This window comes from Phyllostomus hastatus, unplaced genomic scaffold (assembly GCF_019186645.2).
Source record: "Phyllostomus hastatus isolate PE091 unplaced genomic scaffold, TTU_PhHast_1.1 phas_scaffold_39, whole genome shotgun sequence".
In the NCBI taxonomy this organism is placed as follows: Eukaryota; Metazoa; Chordata; class Mammalia; order Chiroptera; family Phyllostomidae; genus Phyllostomus; species Phyllostomus hastatus.
Genome location: NW_025334028.1, coordinates 27,035,106 through 27,061,118, shown reverse-complemented (window position 1 = coordinate 27,061,118; position 26,013 = coordinate 27,035,106). Strand labels below are relative to the sequence as shown.

At 35.1% G+C, this 26,013-nt stretch overlaps 1 protein-coding gene across 2 annotated transcripts in view; it reads right to left on the bottom strand.

The window, feature by feature from the left end:
• Positions 1-26,013, bottom strand: part of TET2 (tet methylcytosine dioxygenase 2) — a 126,304-nt gene that overhangs the window by 52,965 nt on the left and 47,326 nt on the right. The window lies entirely within an intron of this gene.

Here is a 26,013-nt window from a genome sequence, read left to right as displayed (position 1 = left end):
CTAGCCCAGCCTGTCCTCTCCCCAGTTCCCAAGGATCCTTCAATTTGTTACCAAAGGGAAAGTTCTAAAATGTGAATATGATGTCATACCCCTTCTAACACACTTTACTGGCTTTATATTGTCTGCACTAGTAGTTCTCCAACTCTTTTACCCAAACACACCTGAAGGATAAGGTACATTCCCTTTAGTGTTAATGTCCAAAGTGATAGGCCAGTGATGAGAAGTGAAGCTTATAAAATGCCCTTTCTAGGTGAATCTATATGTTCTTCTCCAGGGCCTGGTCATCCACTTCTACTGAGAATCCTAATATAAATGGTTTTCACAGGCAGAATTCTACTGTTCTCTCCTCCGACTTCCTCTCACAGTTTAGACTATGACTACAAGAACAGCTTATTAATATACACAGTAAGCTGTTTCAGACCTCTGTGATGGTTGTCTTGCCTGCCCAGAATGCCTTCTTAGTCCCTTTATCTGCCCAGTGAACCACCTCTATGCATCCCTCTAAAACTGTCTCAGACATCACATCCCCTGGGCTTCCTCCTTTGATTTTCCAAGAGAATTAATCATTCCCATTTCTATGCTGTTTCTGTATCTTTTATATGGTCTACTACTAAACATATCATACTCAATTATACTTTATTTACTCCCTTTCTGGACTATAAACTTAAGAATATTCTACTCTGTTCATGTTTGTCTTTAGGATAACGTAAGCATCCAGTCAGATTCACTACATTGATATAAATGTGCTCATCTTATGATCATTTCTTCATTCATTCATTTATTCAAACATTTTTGAGACCAATATTGATGGAGACTTCAAATGCCAAATGATAGAAAAAGCAGAAAGAAATGGGCACCTAAAAACACAAATGACCCATTAGTGAATGCTGCCCCATTCATAATATGGACATGCTTTATTTTCTCACAGTTTTTCCCAATACGTTTATTTTAAGAATGTAAATAGAAAAAAAAACAAGACTACTTTGCCTTTGGGCTATTAAAGAAGTTCTATTAATGTACCCATTGCTTACCAACCAAGATAAAACAGAGGAAAAAATAAGGTATTAACACTGGAAAGCAACACTAAAGTTATCATTATTTGCAGATAATAAGATTGCACACTGATCAACCATGAGAATTAACTACAAAACTGTTAGAACTGATGAGAATTCAGTAAAGTAGCTGAAGGAAAAAAAATCAATAGTCTTAGTGTATAAAAGCAACAACCAGCCAGAAACTTTAATGGAAAAAAAATGCAGTGAAAAAAATTATAAAACACTGAATACCCTTAAAAAGAAATATAGAATACCTATTTGAATATAAGTTTAAAACAAGTAGAAAGGTATATGTTCTTTTATAGTTGTCAATTTAATCTCTTCATTTAATGCACTCTCAGTAAAAATGCTGGCAGACTGCTTTGAGGAATTAAAGACGGTGACTCTAAAGTTCATGGGGAGAAACAAATTGGGTGGCCAGGAATAACCTGAAAAAGAATCATAATGGGGCCCGCACAGGGCAGTAGCCAATTTAAAAGAAACTTAAAAGAAACTAGTGCTAGCATACTTCAAACAGTTTGTACTTGTGCACTGACAGGTAAGAGAGTGTTAATAAGACTGACAGAATTGAACAGAATGTCCAGAAATAGATACAAACAGAAATATGGGTTGAGGTAATGATGACACTTCAAATAAATGTGATATTGAAACAATTGGATAGTTTTCTGGAAAAAACAACCCAATAAAGTTGAATTTATCACTTACATCCCATACCAAAGTAAATTCTAGATGGTTTTAAAACTTGAATATGAAAAACACCTCCCCTGCCCAATTAATAGTACTCCAAGAAACATTAAAAAAATAACCTAATGACTGGCTAAGTCCTTTGAGGCACAAACCTCAAAGACAGAAAACAGTAGAAAGTTCAGTAAAATTTATGCATGCAAAAAGTAACCCATAAGTAAAGCTAAAAGTCGCATAAAACTTTTCTTAATATATAAAACTCATACAAATTGACAAGGAAAAATCTAGTCATCCAATAAAAAAATGAGCAAAGACATGAACAGTTTACAGAAATGAGATGCAAATAGCTCTTAAACATTAAAAAAATATACCCAGTATCACTCATAAAAATGCAAATTAAAACTGCAACAAGATACCATTTTTCTCAAATTGGCAAAGATCTAAGCTTGACAATACACAATGTTGGCCAGCACACAGGGAAACATATTCCCTTACCCATGGTTTCTGGGAGTCAAAATTAATACTAATATCAGAAAGGGCAATTCAACAGTATCTACAGAATTTCAAAGAAACTTTTAAAAAGTTATTTATTTTTACTAAATTTACAGGGGTGACATTGGTTAATAGGATCATATAGATTTCATGTGTACCTATGTATGATACATGACCTGTATATTGCATTGTGTGTCCATCACCCAAAATCAAATCATCCTCTGTCACCAAATATTTAGCTCCCTTACCACATGAGCCTCACCCCACCACCCTCATCCCTCTGGTAACCACTATACCGTTGTCTGTGTCTATGAGTTTCAGTTTTATATCCCACACATGTGTGAAACCATATGGTTCTTAGCTTTTCCTGACTAAGCTTATTTTGCTTAGTATAATATTCTCAAGGTACATCCATGTTGTAGCAAACAGCAGTATTTCATCTTTTCTTACAGCTGAGTAGTATTCCATTGTATGTATGTGCCACATCTTCTTTATCCAGTCCTCTGTCAAAGGACACTTAGATTGTCTCTATGTCTTGGCCATCATGAATAATGCTGCAATGAACACAGGGGTGCCTATATTTTTGCAAACAAATGTTTCTGAATAGAGACACTTTTTGACACTTTAGCTTTAATGACTTATCTAACAAGTATGCTCATATATGTGTTAAATGATGTATGCACAATCTTTTTCAATAGCAAAAAGAAATAATCTATGCTTTTAGATAGAAGTATTTCCAAGTAATTAAATGAAATGAAGCAAGCTGCAGAACAGTATAAGAATGCCACACCGGTACATTTACAAAAATAAACATAAAGTCAGTCCTGGGAGAATATACAGCAAGCTGGTAACAACGCTTTGCCTCCAAGAAAAGGACTGGGGAGGCTGGAGAGGAGCACTTGGAGGGAGCCTGCTCTGAACTGCTTGTTGTTTCTGTACCTTTAACGTATGTATATTAATTTGTAAATAAGACAAATTAAAAAGTCACAATTCCTATGGAAAAAAAGAAAGAAACAGAGCCAAGTGATGTATTTATTTCTGTGAGAACTCCTTGCTTCCAAATATTAATATTAAGAGATGGGCCGGATATGCACAGCTACCAGTCACACTGGCTGGTGGGCCCTTGACATGTGGTAAGTGCACCCAGAGATGTGTGGCAGGTGTGAATGCACGCTGGGGTTTAGAGACCTTAGTGAGGGCAAAAAAAGAAAAGAAAACTCAATTTTAAAAACGATTACATGTTGAAATACAGTATACTTTTTGAATTTATTATTGCATATCATTGAAGTAATTTAATATGGTTTTTTTTTTTACTTGTTTTTATGTGAGTACTGAATAACTTAACATTCCATACTGTGGCTTATGTTGTAGTTGATTGGACATCTCTAAGCTAGACTAACACTTTTAATCATCAATAACTCTTAAAAATTCTAGGTTCTACAATCATAAAAATTAATTTGTAGGCTTTGATGTAAGACGATTCTCCAAAATCAAAAATTAAGCATAGAAATAAGCCTAGATTATATCAATTAGATTTCCAAATACTACAGCAAAAAGTTTTCTTTTGGCAACTGTAAAATCAATTCACAAACATACCAATCAACACATATTTAATATGTACACACCTGTACATTTATGTCATATATTATATAAAATGTGCATGCTCTGTATACAATGCATAATGTCCTACTGAATTTCCTAGATATGAAGCATCTTCAGCACTTTTACTCCTTTATGATCCACCCCACAGGACTTGGACATCCTTGAAACTGTCAGAGGCGCAGTTATAATAGGTGGAGTTTGCGGATCTTTTATGGGCATAATAATAGCTCCTAAGAAGAAATGAAAGCAACTTAAAATGAAATTTGTTTTACTATGGAGTTTTAAATGCAATGCCCATGTTCAAACACTAATTTACATCAATCATCAGAACTGTTCTGTCTGTGACAGCAATTCCTTTACTGAGGACAACTATGAGATCTGGAAAGTTAAATGTTTAATTTTTTTCAGGGAAAGCAGGAAAATTCTCTATCTTTCCATTTTAGGATGAGAATGATTTGTTATTTGAGGAATACCTGTTATTAACCTATGGATCTGATTCTGAAAATTTAAACCAATAAAGTGTCATCTTAGAGGGAGAAAAAAATCTTTCTTTGACTTTAATATGTCCTAAACCGCACTTTATGTGTATATATCCCAGAGTATTACATGGTCCAGTGACCCATTCACACAGCATTCTTTCAATCACCTAGTCCTTTCATGCTGACATTGGCAAGCATTATTTTTAATAAAAAAGAGAAATGAGACCTGTTCATTTTGTTCCTCATAGAAATACTGAGAAAGCTTTCATGCTATAATTTTTACAGTGTTATTTATACCTAGTTTTTTCAAGCTTACATAAAAGTCAATGATTTGTGTGTAAGACAAAAAAAAAAATCTTCCAAGACAATTCTTATAGATATCCACCTGCAAATCACTGAAATAGAGTTGATAGGTTATTTGTACAAATTTAGGGAAAAAAGAAAATTTTCCCAAATTTAAACTGCTTTTCAAATGGATGTGATTTTTGCTATAAAGATATATTTGCGTAACATTGTTTTTGCTTCTCAGAGACCAAGAACTAAGATAGAGAGTTGTTATTCATTCACATCTGCTCTTATAAAGTGACTGGTATCAGAAATAATTTGAATTCTCGTAATTTATTTTTTTCAGATTGATATTAAATACACTTTATTTTTTCTATACCAGGGAATGTTTAGTATAATTTATAGTACCAATCCAGATACTATTCCCTTATGCAACTGAATATTCAGTTGCTTGGACGTTTGTATATGATAATTTATGCCAAATAAAAATGTAAGTATAAAAATCAGGAGAAAGAATTTTCATTTTAGAATGATATTCAGTTTTATAATAGGGACAATGATTCACCTAAGAAGACATTAGTTAATCAAAATTAAGGCACTAATTTTTTCTTAAAAGTGTTACAAAGTCGATATGCAAAAACCTAAGCAGAAGAGTCTTTGGCAAACCTGAGTGACTGGTTGTTTCCCAGGGATGTTTTCTCATGGTGTCAATATAACTTCATGGTATAGCCTTAAGTTACATTTTCAAAATGAACAATGGAGTAAAGACAGTTTTAGAAAAATTGGACAGGTACATGCAAGAAAAAGAAACTAGATCACTAACTTACATAATACATAAGAATACAGTCAAAATTGATAAAAAAACTTAAATGTAAGTCATGAAACCATAGAAGTCCTAGAAGAAAACAAAGGAAGTAAAATCTCAGGCATTTCTCATAGCAATGTTTTTGCCAATATGTCTTTGAGGGCAAGGGAAACAAAGGAAAAAATAAACAGGACTACATCAAACTAAAAAGCTTCTTCACAGCAAAAGAAACCTTCAACAAAATGAAAAAGGAACCCACTGTATGAGAGAACATATTCACCAATGATAGATTTGGAAAGGAATTAATTTCCAAAATATATAAAGAACTTATATATATAACTCAACACCAGGAAGACAAAAAATCCAATTTAACAATAGGCAAAAGACCTGAATAGACACTTCTCCAAAGAGGATGTGAAAAATGTTCAATGTCACTAATCATCAGAGGGATATAAATTAAAACCACAATGAGATATCACCTCACACCTACCAGAATTTCTATCATCAATAAATCAGCACCTGCCAGAATTGCTATGATCAATAAATCAACAAACAAGTGCTGGCGAGAATGTGGAGAAGGGAGAACCCTTTTGCACTGTTGGTGGGAATGCAGATTGGTGCAGCCACTGTGGAAAGCAGTATGGAGTTATCTCAAAAAACTAAAAATGGAACTGCCCTTTGACCTAGCGATTCCACTCCTGTGAATATATTGTAATAATCCAGAACACCAATTCGAAAGAATATATGCACCCCTATGCTCATTACAGCATTATTTACAATAGCCAAGATCTGGAAACAGCCCAAGTGCCCATCAATAGATGAGTGGATAAAAAAACTGTGATACATTTACAAAATGAAGTACTACAGGGCTGTAAAAAAATAAGGAAATCTTACCTTTTGTGACAGCATGGATAGACCTAGAGATTATTATGCTAGTGAAATTAGACTGTCAGAAAAAGACAAATACTAAATGATCTCATTTATATGTGGAATCTAATTTTAAAAAACCTGAAAAGCAAAATGGAAACAGAGGCATGGACACATGGAACAGACTGACAGATGTCAAAGGGGGGTGGGGAGAGGGGAATGGCTGAGAGAAGATGAAGGGATTAGCCAAAGAACATACATGCATAACCCGCAGACACAGACAACAGTGTGGTGATGGCCAGAGGGAAGGAGGAGCAGGGGGTGGATGGAAATGGGCTAAGGCAGGAGCAGGGATGGGGGTATGGGGACATCTGTAATAGTGTCAACAATAACATTTTTTAAAAAAAATAAATAGCAAGTGTTAACATATTTCTTAAGTGATGCTCTTAAGGGACATGGCTGATACCAAACTAATCAACTTCCAGTCACAAATTCCTGAAACCTTCACAATCTGCTCTTGCAAAGTGCTGTGAGCTGGTTCTGAGCACACTACTGTTAGAACTACCAAAATATTGATCATACTATTTTTCTTTTTTGCCAAGAAAATGAAAGTTTCCTAGGATCAAGTGCATGCCACATTATTTCGGTAGTTTTCCTGACGATTTCCTGAACAGTACTGGACAAGGAGCTCTTGCTCATAGAATTACTAAATAGTATTTTAAACTTCTGGAAGAATAAGAAATTTTAAAATAACATATTCAAAATAAGTGATAATATGTGATGATGATGTACCTAGCAATGTATAAAATATTCATAGTATAATAAAATATCTAGTTCCATTCTCTCATTTTATAGATGTAAACACCAAGCAATTTGCTCAAGGTTAGGCAACAAAATAATTACTCTCACAGGGGCTAGACTGGTAATTTCATAGACGCACTTCCTGCCACATCATATTTTTAAAAAGGTACAATTCAGGGATTTGGTTTTATTTTGTTAATAAGTCAAACTTAGCCAACATTTGAGTTTTCTCAGGCTTAGGATGGAAAAATAAAATATTCTGGTTACATGTTTGTGGGCCTGTAATAATCATTATGTTTAAGGGTATTCGGCATGTTATTTCATCAAGGTATCATTTCTTTGTGTGCACTAGGATTAAAAAGAAAATGTTACATGTAGTAAATGGAATTTGACATAGCCACAAAGTTACTCTGATCCCTTCATTGCCCCTTTTCTAGAGTACTCTTTAATGAAAACTGGGTTGCTTATGATTTTTCTCTAAAATATTTGGGGACAACTTATAAATCTCTATGGATAATGTCATTGAGAGAGTTGGAGCTCAATGTGCATTAGTTCATTTGTGAAGTTCATAGTCGTAGCTCATCAGTCAAGCTTGCACTAGCTGAATCCCCACTGCCTGCAAGTGCTATGCAGTGCAGCACACACAGAGACAGAGAGGTCTGCACCACCCTTGACTGTGAATACAGGAAGGTTGTGGCTGTTCCAGTGCCACTGGAGCAGAGGAAAGGGGAAAAGCACTTCCAGGTGTCAGGTCTGCATGCCATCAACCCAAATCTCTCTCTCGTGAAATTCATTCCTTACATGACCCACTAAGTTAAAGTTAGTTTTAAAAGGATGACAATGAACGTACATCAAACATATCCATCAACGTCACTGAGGCAGAAGAACTAGTGCCCTGAGTCAAATGTGTATCAGTTGTTACCTAGTCCAGAGCAGACTATGTAAAAAACTCCTTGCGGTACATTTTAAAAACTAAGACTATTCAACAAATGACAATTATTGAACTCTTAACCTAGGAAAAGTTATGGCATATGTTTATATGCTTTACTGTAACAGTCATCACTGCTAACCAAAATGTAGTAAGTAGCTTATTGTTGTATACACACAATAATATTGTATACATACACACATAGGGTTTTTGATTAAATGGTACAACATAAGGTTTCTTAATAGGTTTATCAAAAAGGCAACAAAGTGACAAACTTTAAGAATGAAAAAATAACAGCAAATTCTAAAACCAGCTTCAGCTTTTTTTAAAGCCTAAAGAGGCAGTTTTAGAAATAATTTACCTAATGACACATGTTAATTAAATCACAATTTAAAATATCATAATTTAGATCCTACTAAGTAATATTATTCATGTTTATCCTTTTATTCTAATATTTCCATAAACTATGGCCTTCTAAGGAACCCAACCCAAAAGAGTAATTCTGTCAGCTATAAATACCACAATATTTTGGAAATTCCAAAGGTCAAATTATAACCAGGTAATATAATATAAATAGAATTGTGTGCAATAATATATTATGGTCACTCCATGATTTCAGTTAATGCTCCAGAATAATTTTTCATAAGGCATGAGAAAGAGAGACTGAGGCAGAGATTGAAAACTTTAAATATGCCAAGCATGTCAACCTTCATCCTCCATGTCAGAGGAATGCTTTTATGAAGCATGTTTACCTAAGTGGAAAATACTGGCCTTTTAATGTTTATGTTTCCTAAGACCAAAGCAGGTTTTAGCCATTGCAGTTTTCCTTTGGTATTTGATTTTGCTCCTTTCCCCACCTCTCTGACAGTAATATATTATGAATTCAAGTCACATCGGCAGCATCTGTGAAACAATTACTGCATCTAGGACTGACTCTGCAGTCTAATCCATCATAATTATGACAGGCCTCTTTGAAGATGCTATGATGCATGACTTAAAAATAGCACATTAGTGTGCAAATGGATCAGCATCTCATTTCACCAATATGCATTTAGGGCTGTAATTTAGCTTAGAACCATTTGAATCTTTGAATCGCTCAAGAATAGAGATTGTATCTTTCTCCACATAAAGCTGTAGATGATGCTCAAAATTTGTGAAGAGGGCTTTTGTTTGGGGTTTTTTTTGATTTTGTTGGTGGTGTGTCTTTCACTGCTATAAGCGAAAAAAATACACATCATTTAAATCTCATGTCAGCTTTTTTTCAAGGAGACAAAAGTCAATTTACAGATCTGTATAGTTGACATACCATAAAGCAGTACATTTTTTCCTGTAAAACCCTTTGACTTCATGTTCTAATATTAGAAGCACATAAAATAGTCTGCCATCATCAATTGAACTCTGTTTATTGATACATGCAAATTATCGAGGGGATTCTTAAGACTAATGATTTGTAGGGAATGTATCTCCTAAAACCACGTGTTCCAGCATCAACCTTAGGAAATTACTGTGTAAGTCTCTCATCCCCACTGACAGGTATTGCCCCATCAGTAATTTGGGCATTAGGAATTAACTTGTTTTTGGCATGGAAAATGTTAAATAAAGATGATATTTGACAACACGTCCTACAAAGATGGCACTATTCTCTAAAACTATTTTAGATTCTTCCTGCCAAAATGCAGCACAATTTGTCAATTATACATTTATTTCAAAATATGTACAGCACAGTGGGCTTGAGCATGGTCATCTAAATGTCTCTAAGAGAGTGCTGTTCTGAAATGTTGGTTTCCATTTCTATCTTCTGCAGCTGTCAAATTCCCTGTACTTAGTTTGACTTTCTTTCTTAATTAATATATAATATTACTATGGTTGTTAAGTCCCACTCTGGTGGCAAGCAAACTTTTTTATAGGATATTATATATAAAAATTAAAAACATCTTTATTAACAAAGCTAAATTTTTAGAGGAAAAAATAATCAACCCAAAACACATATTTTCAACCGCAAAATTAATGTATCTGAGCTACATGGTAAATATGAAATATAATGCTTCATATATGTATTAAGTATGCAAAATATGAGGTGAATAAATTTTTTTGTGTCAAAACTGACTTTTATGTTTCTCATCTGATAAGAAATTTCAATCTCAACATTAAAAATTCTGTGAAGATGGATTTTACATCTCTGGAAAAAAGAGCCAGTGAACACACAACCACATCAGAGTCTCAGAGGAAGTTCTTGCACTTCCAGAAACGTGTTGGCAGAACAGGCATCTGCACACACACCCCACGCACGTGCACTGTGAGTGCCGTGGTGTCGCTGAAGGTGCCTGGGGTGCCTGGTCAGGGTTTTCATCATCCTCACTGTTTAATTCCAACATGTGATGTTTTGAAATTTGTTCTTATCTTAAAACAACAGTGTAGACAAGATTTAATAATGTATAGATTATTTGAGGGAGGAGAGTCAGGAGGAATGTCACTGGAGTTTAGAGATGATGCTACCACAGAATCTGAGTTTAAGATGTGCAGACGACTGACCATTTAGAAGTAAATCTGCTTTCAGTTTACAGCTCTGGTCAACCAGTTTCCCAGCAGATAAGATGGGCAAGATTTTTTTTTATCAGTTCTCAATTATCCATGTATCTGTTAAGCCTGGGATTGTTTTTCAAATTTGGGCTTGTTCCTGGTCTCTCTAATTTCATTGAACTAATATGTGTCAAGGGAAAAGATCATCAAACATAATTAGAGATGTGATTTCACACAAACAGTATTTGTTTATCATGAATTGTAAAAATTATCTGAATATTTTTTCAGTTTCAGTCTACTCCATCATTACAATGGCTAAGTGTGAGCTGGTTGGTCTTACTAGATATCCTCTGAGTCTAGGACATAGGGGACACTATCAAAAGTCTGACATTATCAATTTTCTTAAATGTACTGCAGCAACTATAGTTATTCAGTCTTGATCTCACTGATACCCTACCCAGAATCTGTCCAGTGGGCAAGCAGATGGCAGCAGAAAGGTGGACTCTTTGCAGGCAACAGGAAACAACTCCCCATGGCAGGGAGCTATGCAGTAAGAGCCCCCACAGGCCCCTCTGCATAGTCCACATGTGCCAAGGGAGAGCTAGTGTTTGGTTGCCTGCCCCACAAAGGGCACTGGACGGCTAGCAATGTCAGCTATGGAAACAGAAACACCCAAAATCCTATAGCCTCGCTTAGGAGAATATGGGGCCTTAATAAGCTTTGTCAGTCTTCCTCAGACCTGCCCAATCTCCTAGTGTCTGTTGTTTAAAAGAAAGGGGTAAGGTGAGGGGAGATATTCAGAGTGAAACTCTCCTGCTCTCAAAGCCAAGTGTTGCAGCCAGAGTTAAGCCTGTGCTGGGGGAAGGAGAAGAGTATTGAATCAGGCTTGACTTGGAAGTTTTAAGATAAATAGAACTGAGTTTCAAAAACTGGAATTAAATAATTCTAATAACCAGATGATGCTGTAAAAATTATGAAATCTAGTCAAGAAGACATCATAGGGACAGTGGCTGGAGAAAGATACCACAGTATATTCAAGGGGCAATTATAGGAAAAGATGTTTTTATTTTTATATTTTGAGGTATAATTTTTCCAACAAATTCAATACAATGGTTTCTTGTAATATAGAAGAACTTCACGGAATTTATGATGGGGTTTATAATCATTCAATGTTTTTATATAATGACAGTGGTAGTCATAAAAATAATCTGTCAATGTATTTATTCTTTTATTCAACAAATAGCATTGAATATAGCCCATGTGCTAGGCACTGTTATAGCAACAGCGTTATACCACTGGACAAAAGACACAAACACCCCTGCCCTCTTGGACTGACATGTTAGTTGGGAGAAAAACAATAAGCATCACAAGGAGTAAATTGTATGGTATAGTAAGAAGATGTTGAGTGCTAAGGGAAATATGAAAAAATAACAGGACAGATAATCGGGGATCACAAGCACCAGGAAGAAGCTGCAGGCTGCAGTGTTAAGTACTGTAATCAGAGGAAGTCTCACTGAGATAGTGGGATCTGAACAAAGTCTTAGAGCCAAATTATATGATAAATATCTAGTTCACCAAGATGATCTTAATTGATCAACATGTTACTTTTATTTTATTGGATACATTGTTCCATATCTTCAGCCCTAAAATCAAGAATGGAAAAAGAAATAAAACTATCAAGATGTAGAAACTATACTAGTGTCAACTAAATTGTTACAGCTCCAAGAGCCCCTAAAGTATTAATGTGAAAAAAACTAATAAAATACCTACCATTTTACCTAAAAAATCTGTACCAGAGATCTTTGCAAAACAGGCATTTTGGCAGGTACGCACTGTACTGTATTCACGAAATCTGTTCCTTATCAAAGTATTCTGTTCTTTACCACTGTCTCAAAAATACCATCTGTGTTTCTTCCGTACAACCTTGAATAGCTCTGCCTTCATTCCGATCACATTCTAATATACTACAGTTACTATGATAACCTAGTCACTTTCTTCTTCCTATTTTGGAACAATTAGTGATTACTGTGTTTCAGTTCATTGTATGGTGCTACAAAGTTATTCTTGAGGGTAAAAGAAATATTTCACTTAGAGATGGAGATGTCATTAAACTAGTCACCCACCAAAGGGCTAACAACAGTTAAAGGTACTTTAATATGTATCAGTCCTAAGGAAAACTGCCAACATTATTTCATAATAGAAAGTAAATAATTTTAGTCCATCCAGAAGAAAAAAATAAAAGCATTTCTCTAGTGGGTAAAACATTAGGAAAATAAGAAACATCGATTACAGAGATGTTTTAAAGGCACTTCACATAACCACAAATTCATCAGAAACATGTTCTCCCATACATTATGAAGATTACTGTCATCTTTATGATCTGTGTTCTGTTAAAACAACTGATAAACACTTCAGATCATCCAAAATTATACAGCATATTTTAAACAGCATCAAAAGGAAAATAGAAAAACTATATATTTTTTTTGCACAGAAAACATTCTTTTTCTGGGAATACAATTTATGGGATCCAGAAGTAATTTCAAATATAGTCTTTATCTTTACAGACTTTTAAGTATTTAATTGGTAGGATAAGACATATACGTATGAGAACAGTTATTCAGAACAAGAAACTTAGTTTCTAGTTCTCAACAGAATAATATCTGAGCAAGTCACAACCTCCACAAGTCACAATTTAAAAAAATAAAAGGTTGTTTAATTCACATGAGGGAGATGAAAAATAATACATCTAAGGTCTTTATGAGTTCTAAAATGCTACAACTCTCTAAATTGGCAATGAAAAATATCTACTGGGATGTCACTGAAATGTCATCAGAGACTACTTTTGGTCTGGGGGGGTGTAATTTTCACCTCATTTACATATAAGTAATCAGAAGCTAAAAGAGTAAAGTAGCTTGGCATAGCTGACCCGAGGCAGAGGTAGATGTGAAGTGCGGGCCTGTGCAGTCTCTGAGTCAGAGTGTGAATAGACTGGGGCTGCTGCGCCCAAAGCGGAGAAGTAGATCCTCATCAACACTGTCCTGGGAAGGGAAACACTGGACTGGCCAATGTGGATACATTTATTAGGCAAGCAAATTCTTCCATGTGAAATGGATGACAGAGAAGCTTCCTTCACTGAGGTCTAGATAACAAAATGTTACTTAAGACTCTCTGCCTCCAAGAAACATGGTGTATGTACCCTTAATGCAAGTTCTTTGGACAATGGACATACGTTACATTTTGATCACTGGATCTGTGAGTTTCTGATTATGACTTTGTAAATTATATATCTGTTTCAACAGTAACCTCTTAAAAATTTTAATTAAAACATCGGTTTTTGAGGGAAAGATAAAGTTGGGTTTCTGGTTTTTTAAGTTAAGGAGCAGATCCTGGGCAGTGGTGTCTACCCAAAGTGATATCTTTTTTATATCTCTAGCAAGTTTCTTTCTAAGTGCATTGCTAATCATCTCAAGATGAATATGCATGCACAGCTGTGTGCATGCAAACACACATCCGCACTATTGGACTGGTTACATCATATGGGATCTTTGAAACACTGGTTCTATGAGATATTAACACATTTCTTTAAAAGGGGTCAGGCTGAGGGAGAATAAGTAATGAAAACTGGGTTAAAAACCAACTTAAAACTTTTTTCAGTGAAAGGCCTCAAAGCAAATAAGATGATGAAGGGATCTCTAAAAAGTCGCTGCGATATGTGGTGTTTCACACGTGTAGCCTGGGTACAGACACGTTGTTTACAGAGTATCCTGCACAACCAAACATCCCATGGAATAGCACACACAGGAAAACCCCAAGTCAGATGTGCCCCATATGATAATTTTATGAAGTTTTAATACATATATGGATCTTGATGCATTAATGAGAACTTGTGGACTAGGAGAATATAAATTCATTTCACAACCAATAAATTAGGTATAAAGAGCTCTGTGTTCATCTTCAAGAGCCAAGGACATGTATATATGCAAGTCTTGCTTTACCTTCAAATTAAACATGTAAACACTGAAATGTTTTCTTTGTCTTATTTCTTCCAGTTATGTAACTGTTCTGATTATTCAAACTCTACCTTAGAAAATGCTCTTGCCTTTAGCTCAAAATCTCCTCTGTTCTGGTGAAAATATTCAGAAACAGGGAATAAATTTCAAACTGAAATAAAAGTTTTGAGACAGTAACTCATAACTCTGTAAATAATAGTAATGTTTTTCTCAATAACTTTAAAAGTCACAGTCATTTAATTAATGCTCAAAGTGATTTTCATCATACATACATCCAATAAGACCACAAATAATATAATTTTGCTCAATGTCTTTCATTATAACCTAGATGAGATGCTATAGGAACTTAATTTTTGTTTACACTAACTGGCCTATGGTAAAATTAGTTTCTTTATATGTCTTTTCATTTAAAGTTGCAGAACCTAGCCCTGGCTGGTGTAGCTCAATGGACTGAGTGCGGGCCTCTGAATCAAATGGTCACTGGTTCAATTCCCAGTCAGGGCACATGCCTGGGTTGCAGGCCAGATCCCCAGGGGGGGTACATGAGAGGCAACCACACATTGATGTTTCTCTCTTCTTTCCTTCCCCTCTCTGTAAAAATAAATAAAATATTTAAATAAAAAAAACTGTTTAAAAGTTGCAGAATCTATTTTCAACATTAAGTAAGAGCTTACTGTATTTTGAGAGACAAATACTGAGTTTTATTTATTTTTAATATATTTTTATTGAATTTATTTGGGTTCCATTGGTTAATAAAAGTATATAAGTATCAAGTAGACAGTTCTACAATATATCACCTATGTATTGTTTTGAGTGTTCACTGCCCAAAGTCTAGTCTCCTTCTATCACCATTTATCCCCCTTTATGCTCTGCTACCTTCTCCCACCCCCTTCCCTCTGATAATCACCATCCTATGATTTTTTTTTGCTTAATTCCTTCACCTATTCACCCAACCCCCAACAGCCTTCCCTATGCATATTTAGTTTTAAAATTAAATCTTATAAACTATCCTTTGAGATCTCTGCATTTCTACTTGCCACATCAACAAATCCATTCCTAATTGTCCAATACCAGATTATGTAAAAATGCTATAGAAGCAGGAGGATTGGCATAAGGTAATTTTTTATATATTAAATGATAGAAATAAAATCAGATTAGGATTGAGGAACTATAGTAATATAAGAATCCAATTAAGGATAATATTAAATAAAATAGGAATAAAAACCTTAGTTTTTTATAATTATTTTCTAAATATCAAAAATGCTATTATGTTCATATATCAAAAGTCTCATTGGCTTTGAAGTGAACAATTAAAGTTTTGATAACATGACCACCAAAATCCCTGTTCACTTCTAAATTCTTCCAAATATGCCACGTATTAGATAGAACAGAGTCTTCAGCACTAGTGCAGAATGTATTATAAAACAACCCTGAAGCATAATTCTATTTGTTAATTTTTTAAAAAAGATTTTTTATTTATTTTTAGAGAGTGGAGAAGGGAGGGAGAAAGAGAGAGAGAGAAATATCAATGTGTGGTTACCTCTCACACGCCCCCCACTGAACACCTGGCCTGCAACCCAGGCATGTGCCCTAACTGGGAATTGAACCAGTGACCCTTTGGTTCACAGCCTGTGCTCAATCCACTGAGTTATACCAGCCAGGGCCCCTGAACCATAATTTTAAAAATAAAACAAGACACATGTGAAAATTCAGATTTTCAGCAGAAATTTTATTTACATTAAATTATCCTGTGTAACTCTGTACTTTCCCCAAATTCACAGAAAATCATTAATTTTTTAATAGGCCGTTTAAGTTATATCTTTAAAGTTACGAGAAAAGTGTGCTCTCAGGGTGTAATCTGGGTGATTTTCCTTTAATGTAGCATTGTGCTAATGTATATTTTCACAAGGCATTCTGGGAAGAACAAGAAGAAGAAAAAAATTCTTTTTAAAAAAGGACTGTAACTCACTAAATCTAAACATTGAGAAAAAACTAAAAGTATACTTCCACATGTCTGCATCAAAAATATCATTTGAATTCAAAATAAGACCTAATTACCTGCAAAATAATTTGCATATAACCACTGTGTTATTTAGATATCACAAATTCACATGTCACAGCAAATGGTGCATTTAAAATTAATTTGGACACTGAAATTCCCTCCCCTCTGTCCTCTGGTCATTGTCGGCAGGAACAAGTATAAAGGATACATGGACAATAACAAGGTGGGTGGTGGAAATGGGAGAGAGGTCAGGAGGGCTGGGAGGGTTGGCTGGGATGGGGGTAAAAGGCAGAAAACTGTACTTGAACAACAATTAAAGTAAAATTAAAAAAAATTAATTTGGCCAATGGTTTGCCAACACAAATAGCTATATATCTGTTTTCATGACTTTTTATCTGTAAAAGATGAATTAGCTCTTTGAAAATAGTTTCAAAGTTATAGAACAGTGGGTGATCCAAGTTTATGGCATTTTTCATAAACAATATAATTTTCTAGATTAAAAAATCTAATAGAAAATGACACAAATTTTCTGCTTAAATTTATCACATAAATTTTCTTATGTCAAATCATTACTTTTAACTCTGGCCAGGTGGCCCAGTTGGTTGGAGCATCATCCTGTACACCAAAAGTTTGTGAGTAGGATCCCTGGTCAGGGTACATCACTAGGTTGTGGGTTCAATCCCCAGTCCGGACCCAGACAAAATGCAACCAATGAATGCATCTCTCTCACACTGATGTCTCTGTGTCTGTCTCTTTCTTTCTGTCTCTCTTCAATCAGTAACTATATTCTCAGGTGAAGATTAAAGCAAGTCATTACTTTTACAGTTCAATTGTATTTGAATATAGTATATAAAATATAAATCTGAAACAATGTACACTAAAATGTCACTAACCTCCTAAAAATAGCTTCCCCTTGTTTCCTTCTCTTTTGCATCTTGCAGTAGGTATAAGAACTCTGATTTTAATTTCCACCTTGCAAATGTGGCATCATAAGTCCACCAGTTAAAAGAGGCACTAAATTAGGATGAAGAAAAATAACCTCTCAGATGAACTCTTAAAGGTTCCTGAGCTGTAGTAACCAGAAGCACCAACATTTCCTTGAAAGGTCTTTGTTAAAACTCAGAACAGTTATTTCCTCTGAACTCCCCTCCCTCTCCCCTCTTTCAAAGAACTACAGTGAAATAAACACAACTGAACATTAACTTGTTTTAGTCTTTGGCTTTAAAAATATTAATTTTTATTCCATTTGTCATCTTCCATCTTGCCCAGAAGTTCTAAATAAATTCCAAGCCCACTAACTCCAATATTCACAGTGTAGAAGTGTTTTACACTGCCTTCCAAACCCACAGTTAGCAATAAGGGCCATAAAATACTCTAAAGCTAAATTAATTTTATTTGAGAAAAGAACAAAGGGTAGAAGAAAATGGTGGTTAGTGTCCTAATGGGAAAATTGCATTAAGCACATATGAAGAAACTGAACTCTGAATTGTCAGATATTTTGATTGGAAGGTATTGACTTGCAGTTGCAATATTCCTCAGGCCACCCATTTAGGATAGTTCATAAAAATTCAACACTGCTCTGCTGAAAGAGGTTATGGGTTAGAATCCCAGAACGGAGTTGGCATTCTGCCCCCCTGTCAGTTTCCTACAATTCAAGGTGAACTCTTTCCCACATTTAAATATTCTCTTAATGGCAACGTGCAGCATAAAGAGATGGTGAAATCCCTGGAGGCACACATGCACACACACACACATGCACATGGATACAACTGGCTGATCTCACCTTAACTGCAGTTAATGCGTGGAGGTGATGTTTAAAATGGCATTATTGAAGCAATGCTGGGAAATGTATTTCTTTCTGTTTCTCTATCTGAATTACTTTAGAAACTCTCAATCTTTCCTCAGAACCCACTTTGGCACTTCTAACTTTGGAAGACAGCCACAGACCCACAATTCCTATAAAGATTTACAGTACTCCGTAACTAGTTTAAGTTTTACATAGTTGAAATTATAATGTGCTGAGTAAGAATTCAGGCTTTTTGGTAATAAATATAACTCAAATGTCACAAAGTTTTAAAGGCCCTTTCATTGATTTTTTGAACATATATGTCATGCTCTGGCAATTGATCATATTACTATAAACACTGAAATACCCATTCCTTTCTATTTATTTTTTTAAATTTTATTTATTTTATTTTTAGAGAGGAAAGGGAGGGAGAAAGGGAGAGAGAGAGAAACATCAATGTGTGGTTGCTGGGGGTCATGGCCTGCAACCCAGGCATGTACCCTGACTGGGAATCGAACCTGCGACACTTTGGTTTGCAGCCTGAGCTCAATCCACTGAGCTACGCCAGCCAGGGCTCTATTTAATTTTTATTATTTATTTATTTATTTATTTAGTTTTAGACAGAGGGGAAAGGAGAGAGGAAGAGGAGAGAAACACCAATGTCTGGTTGCCTCCTGCACGGGGGCCCAACCTGGTCCACAACTCAGGCATGTGCCCTGACTGGGAATCGAACTGGTGACTCTTTGTTCTCAGGCTGGTGCTCAATCCACTGAGCCACACGAGCCAGGGCTAATAACACTAATTCTATTTCTAATGTATTTAGGCTGAAAAAAATGCACTAAAAATATAGAGAGCCTTCACAATTCTGACTTCTAAACTTATGACTATCCTGACTTTGATTTAGTGTGCACAAATGAGTAATTTTACTCTAGTTTAAAATATAAATGTGCAAACTAAACTCAAAGCAGAAGGAAGGAAATAATAAACATTAGAGCAGAAATAAATGAAACAGAGAACCAGAAAATAATAGAAAAGATGAACAGAACTAAGAGTTGGTTTGTTGAAAAGATAAACAAAATTGACAAACTTTTAGTTAGACTGACAGAAAAGAAGAGAAAGGACTCAAATCAATAAAAATATAAATGAAAGAGGAGATATTACAACTGATACCACAGAAATATAAAGGATCATCAGAGACTACTATGACCAACTATACACAAACAGACTGAACACCATAGACGAAATGGATAATTCTTAGAAACATAAAGGCTACCAGACTAAATCATGAAGAAATAGAAAATCTGAATAGAGCCATAACGAGTAAAGAGATTGAATTAGTAATCAAAAACTTTCCAACAAAGAAAGGCCCAAATGGCTTCACTGGTGTATTTTACTAAGTATGTAAAGAATTAACACCAGTCCTCAAACTCTTCCAAAAATTCAAGAGGAGGAAATACTCCCAAACTCATTTTATGAGGCCAGCATTACCATTATACCAAAGTCAGATAAGGACACCACAAGAAAAAAACAACAACTATAGGTCAATATCCTTAACAAATATAGATGCCAACTGTCACAACAAAATACTGACAAACTGAATCCAGCAGCACATTGAAAGGATCATACTGCATAATCAAGTGAGATTCATCTCTGGGATGCTGGACTGGTTCAACATATATAAGTCAATAAATGAGATGTGTCACATTAATAGAAGACACATAAAAATCCTATGATCATCTCAATAGATGCAGAAAAAGCATTTGACAAAATTCAATATCCACTCATGATTAAAAAAATAACTCTCAACAAAGCAGGTAAATATGGAATGTACTTCAACATAATAAAGATCATATATAGCAAGTTCACAGCTGATATCATATAATCAGGGATGTCAAATTCATTTTCATCAGGGGCCACATCAGCCTCGAGGTTGCCTTCAAAGGGCTGAATGTAATTTTAGGACTGTGTAAATGTAACTACTCCTTGCCCCCGCAAGGAGCTCAGCACAGCCACCAGGTAGAAACAAGGTGCTGGGCCAGATAAAACAAGGTGGAGGGCTGAATTTGGTCCACAGAACTTGGTTTGCCACCTTTGATATAAGTGGTGAAAGGTTGAAACTTTCCCTTTAACATAAGAATAAGATGAGGGTACACACGCTCACCACTCCTATGCAACATAGTACTGGAAGTCCTAGCCAAAGCAATCAGTCAAGAAAAAAGAAATAAAAGGAATCAAAATCAAAAAGGAATAAATAAAGTTATCTTTATTTGCAATGATATAGTTTATGTATACAAAATCCTAAAGACTCCATCATGAAAATGTTAGATCCAATCAACACATACAGTCGTTTCAGGATGAAAAGTTAACAAATAAATATCAGTAGTGTTTCATAAATTAGCTAAGAAAATAATTAAAGAAAATTATTCCATTTACAAGAGCATGAAGAAAAATAAAATACTTAGGAATAAATTTAACCAAGAAGGTGAAAGATCTCTACATTGAAAACTATAAACCATTGATGAAAGAAATCAAAGAAGGAAAAAATAAGTGGAAAGCTATCCTATGTTCATGGACTAGAAGAATTAATATTGTGAAAATACCCACACAACCCAAAGCCATCTGCAAATTCAATGCAATTACTATCAAGCTTCCAATGAAATTTTTTACAAAAGAAAAAATACTAAAATTTATATGGAACCACAAAAGACCCTGAATAGCAAAAGAAATCCTGAGACAAAAGAACAAAGCAGGAGGCATTACACTTCCTGATTTCAAGCAATATTATAAAGCAACAGTAATCAAAACTATGGTGCTGGCACAGAAGTAGACACATAAACCAATGAAACAGAATCAAGAGCCCAGAAATAAAGTGATGAATATACAGCCAACTAATATTTGACAAGGGAGCCAAGAATACTCAATGGAGAAAATATATTTTCTTCAATAAACAGTACTGGGAAAATTGGATAGTCATACGCAAAAAATGAGAGGAGATGCCTTACCTTACACCATTCAAAAAATTAACTCAAAATAGATTTCTACTTCCAGTCCCCAGCAGAGTTCCCAATTTAAATTTGCAACTGTCCCCCAGTCATCTGTTTATCTAAAACTGAATTCTTTATCTTTGATTTCAAACTTGTCCTCCCTTGCCTATTCTCTATTGGAGTGAGGAGTAATATAATCTATCCAGTTACTTAAGAAGAAATCTTGGATGTTTTATTCCTTCTTCCCTCTTATAAACATCCCATCAAATATCAGGTATTTTTAGTTCTACCTTCTATTGTCTCTGGAATCCATAAGTTGTCTACATCCTTGCTTTTAGTACCATAGTTCTTGCTGCCACTATCTAGGTCCAGGATTACTACAACAATCCATTAAATGGACCTCTTGCCCCTAGTCTTGTTCATCTTTTAACTCCTCTCTATACTCAAGTCCACTGGTGAACACCATTACTTCCCTACTTACTTTCCACCCTTCAGTAGATCCTCTTAGCCTCCCATACCCCTTAATATGACCCTAAGACCTTCTCTCTAACCTTTTATCTCATGTCTATTTGCCCCGACCACTTACTGATACATTTATAATTTATAGTTTCTTTAACACACCACATTCTCTCTTACTTCTGTGCCTTTGCAATGTGGTTTCTCTCATTGTGATAAATCTTAACTATCTCTTTCTTCTTCACTATTCCCATTCTGGAAAAAATTAACTTACTTATTCCACTCAGGTTTTAGTACACATAATACTTCCTCTAGAAAACCTTGAATGAAGTCATTAAAGAGGGTGTTACGTGCTCTCTAAGATGTTCCAAGAACACCTTCTGGACTTCCTCACCTTATAGCATTTACACTATGAGCTATCTGCCTATACCCTAATCTGCACCCTCCACCAGGCTTAAAGTTCTTGCCCAGTCAGAGGTGTGCCTATTGGTTTCATAGTTATAAACATAATATCAAACTCAATACCTGGCAGAAAGTATTTGGTGAATAAATGATTATGTGTATACATATATTCTCTCTTCTATTGGTTTACAGAAATCTTAAGATCCATATTTGGCCCTGGCTGGCATAGCTCAGTGGATTGAGCGCGGGCTGTGAACCAAAGTGTCGCAGGTTTGATTCTCAGTCAGGGTACATGCCTGGATTGCAGGCCATGACCCCCAGCAACCGCACATTGATGTTTCTCTCTCTCTTTCTCCCTCCCTCCCTTCCCTCTCTATAAATAAATAAAAATCTTAAATAAATAAATAAATAAAATGGGAAATTAAAAAAGATCCACATTTGGCAATTCTGCCTTTTAACACAGATCTTTATTTTAGTGATTAAGTGCATTAAAAATTGAAACAAAAATTCTATGAGGAGTAAAGGTACATACTATCAGGTATAGCTAATACATAGGAAAAAATAACTATTTAAAACAAATAACACCTAGTCATTGAATTAGCAATTAAGAAAAATAAAATTTAAAGTCTCCTCCCATACAAGTTTATTTTCAACCCACGTCCCAATACACAAAAAAATAAATCCACAAAAAACTACTTTGACTACAATATAAATGACTCAGTTCTTTTTAAAGCACATTGTCTAAATGTACAAAGACTTTACAAAGGAATTTGGAGCCCTAAATTCTGCTAGTGATTTCCTTTGTTATCATTAACAAGGTCTGTCCTTTGACTCAGTTACTTCTGAACTACGTACAGGCAAATCCACATCTTACCTACCTCCCCTCTTCAACTTAATGGCTAGCATGGGTATGTAGCAAGTCCTCAAAAATTTTCTGTCGACTGAATACAAATAGGATAGGTGTGATTATTCTTGATAGGCTTCACTGTAAACAAACAAACCTAAAATGTCAGCAAAACACCTAAACTAAGTATTTTATGTCAACCATAGGGGGATATTTTTAGCATTGGCGTTCCCAGATAAACAGAAATAAATTCTGAGTTTTCCGTTTTTGTTTAAAATTGTTATTTCAGTGTTGGCTACAAGATTCAGATTTCTGAATTTTCTTAAAGACATCTACTAAAAATAAAATATCTTCATGGTGAGAGGATAAAATCACATACTTAATTGTATGAAGAAGCATACACAAAAAAAGAAAGAAACCTGCTGTCAGATATCTGTTCTATTCCCCTCGTGACAAACCAACCTGACACATGTACTATCTGAAGTAAAAGAAAGTTGTTGGAGGCACATCATGTTAGCCAGGGACCTCAATCAATGGGCACTGAGTATTTAGACCTCTAACTCTGGAAGTCAGTGCAGCTGACTATTTGATGTAAAGATGCAAAGTCAGTGGGTCCTGACTTTGCATCTCAATCAGAGTAACAGAAATTTCAAATTTCCTACAAGATAAGGTTGAAGAGTTATTTTGGCCCAGAAATCTGTTATTGCACTTTACTCATCCTAGAACAAATTCAACCTTCAAATACTGTTAATCAAATGTAAACCTCAAATTATATTGTCATAAATTCAATCACCCCGGTTGAGTAACTCACAACTGGAATGAACACCAAAGGTGAATGTATAAATGATATTCACGTAGACATTCATTCCAGTGTATTCAGTTTGGCTGGATGCAGTCTTCACTCATACATATACACCATGCATGAGGCATCTATTTGTGTTTCTGCTATGCTCACTGTATTTATTAAATTCCAAACTTAATTAAACTGGCATGCGTTTTAATCATTTTCCAGCAGATGTTGAAATTTAATAGCTCTGTCCCTTTATTCCTGTTTATTTCTAAAACACTTATCACTATTTGAATTTGAGATTACATTTGCTGACAGTTTAATTCTTTGGTGGAAGGAGACTGGTTTTAATTGGTACCAAGTTTCCTGCTGTTTCCTCTTTGTTATGGCAGGTCACCATGTCAAAAAAACAGGAAGACATCAAAGAATAGAATTAATACTAAATTAATCCCAAACTCTGAGATTAATTGGAAACACTATCTTCTCACCACTGTGCCTTTATGCACTCCTATTTTACTCTTCTTTATCCTATAAGCTAGTAAACAAAATTGGACACCCTCAGCAACTTTTCTATGATTAGAAAAGATTTAAGAAATGTAAAAGGGTTAAGTGGTAAAATAAAGATGCCCTAATTAGGTTTTTAAACTTGTTGCACACAAAAATAAATTATCTCTCTATGTCACTTACACTTCAGTTAATGGCAAGAAACATAATTAGATGATAAAAGTAAATGAGAAAACTAGAGTTTACCAGTTGGAAAGCTGCTTCTACTGCAAACTACAAATGTAATGAGGAGGAATATGTTGGAAAATCCTGCTTGGTGCTGGGCAGTTGGATTGTTTACAAATCAAAAAATTGATGTTTTCAGTTTTTGTAGAAATTTGTTCTATCTGTTTCCTCCAAAATAAAAGAATGTTTGAAACTCTTCTGATACATCCAAAGAGTGAGTTTTATTTATTCTGCTAATACCTATCTGTAGAACAAAGGTATTTATCATGATTTCTACAACTGAAAAGGTTGTGTTAAGAGCCCAGCTCTTTCCTTCCTCTGAAAACACAGAAGTTGCCAGAGTTGCCATCATGCCCAATCATTTAAATTCCTTCTCATGTTCCCTGAATACAGACACTAAAACTGAAGTCATGGTCAAAGCCAAGTGAACATGCTTACCACTTGTCTCTTCAAACTTCCTCCTCCTTCCTCCCGCAGCATACCAGAGGAGCTATGCAATGCAAGATCTTGCTTAAAATCTGTTGGTTATTCTGGATAAACTTCAAATCACAAATCCAGTTTTCTGCACTACAGCTTCAGTCTTTACTCTCCTTTTAAGGAGAATTTCCATGCTTAATGTTTCTGTGCTTGTGTTAAAGCAATCTCTTGTGCAATTAAGTTTATCATCCTCACTGGACACTCATAATATAGTAGTTTTTGCTTTATCTTATACATTTACAGCATTAGTTCCTTAACTTTGAGATCCTGCTGAGAATTTTATGAAGTCACCTGGTCCCCTCTTCCTCATGAAATTTGTGTAAAATTTCCAGTGGGCTTACGGAGCCCCCCAAAATTAATGCTTAGAATCTTTTTTAAAAGATTTTATTTATTTATTTTTAGAGAGGGAAGGGAGGGAAATAGAGAGAAAGAGAGAAACATCAATGTGCGGTTGCTGGGGGTCATGACCTGCAACCCAGGCATGTGCCCTGACTGGGAATCGAACCTGTGACACTTTGGTTGGCATCCCGAGCTCAATCCACTGAACTACGCCAGCCAGGAATGCTTAGAATCTTTATCAGCTAAAGACTTTGGCTCTTCAATTTCATTTGAAAATTTCACCTTGATTTGCAAATGTAAAAAAAAATTACTCCAAAACCTTTCATAAGATTTGGCTTATTTCTGTCTTTGTGAGACTGCTTGACAATTTATTCTCTCTTCTTAAAAGTTCTCTATTTTGAATTTCTTTGAATGTAGCATCCAATATTAAATCCATTCAAGGAGCTAATTTTTATCATGTTCATGAACAAAATTAGCCTGGAGGACTTATAGAAAAGTGGTAACGTAAGAGCAGACATCCAAGCCCTCTTTCCAGTAAATAATTGGAATAATTTTTTAAAATTAGAAAATATCTTGTATCAGTACCAAAATGCCAGGGAACAGTGCCACCCAAGAGGCAGAAAGCTTGAGGAATTTCTGGATAACATGTAGATGAATCCAAGTTAAGGGACATCACTAC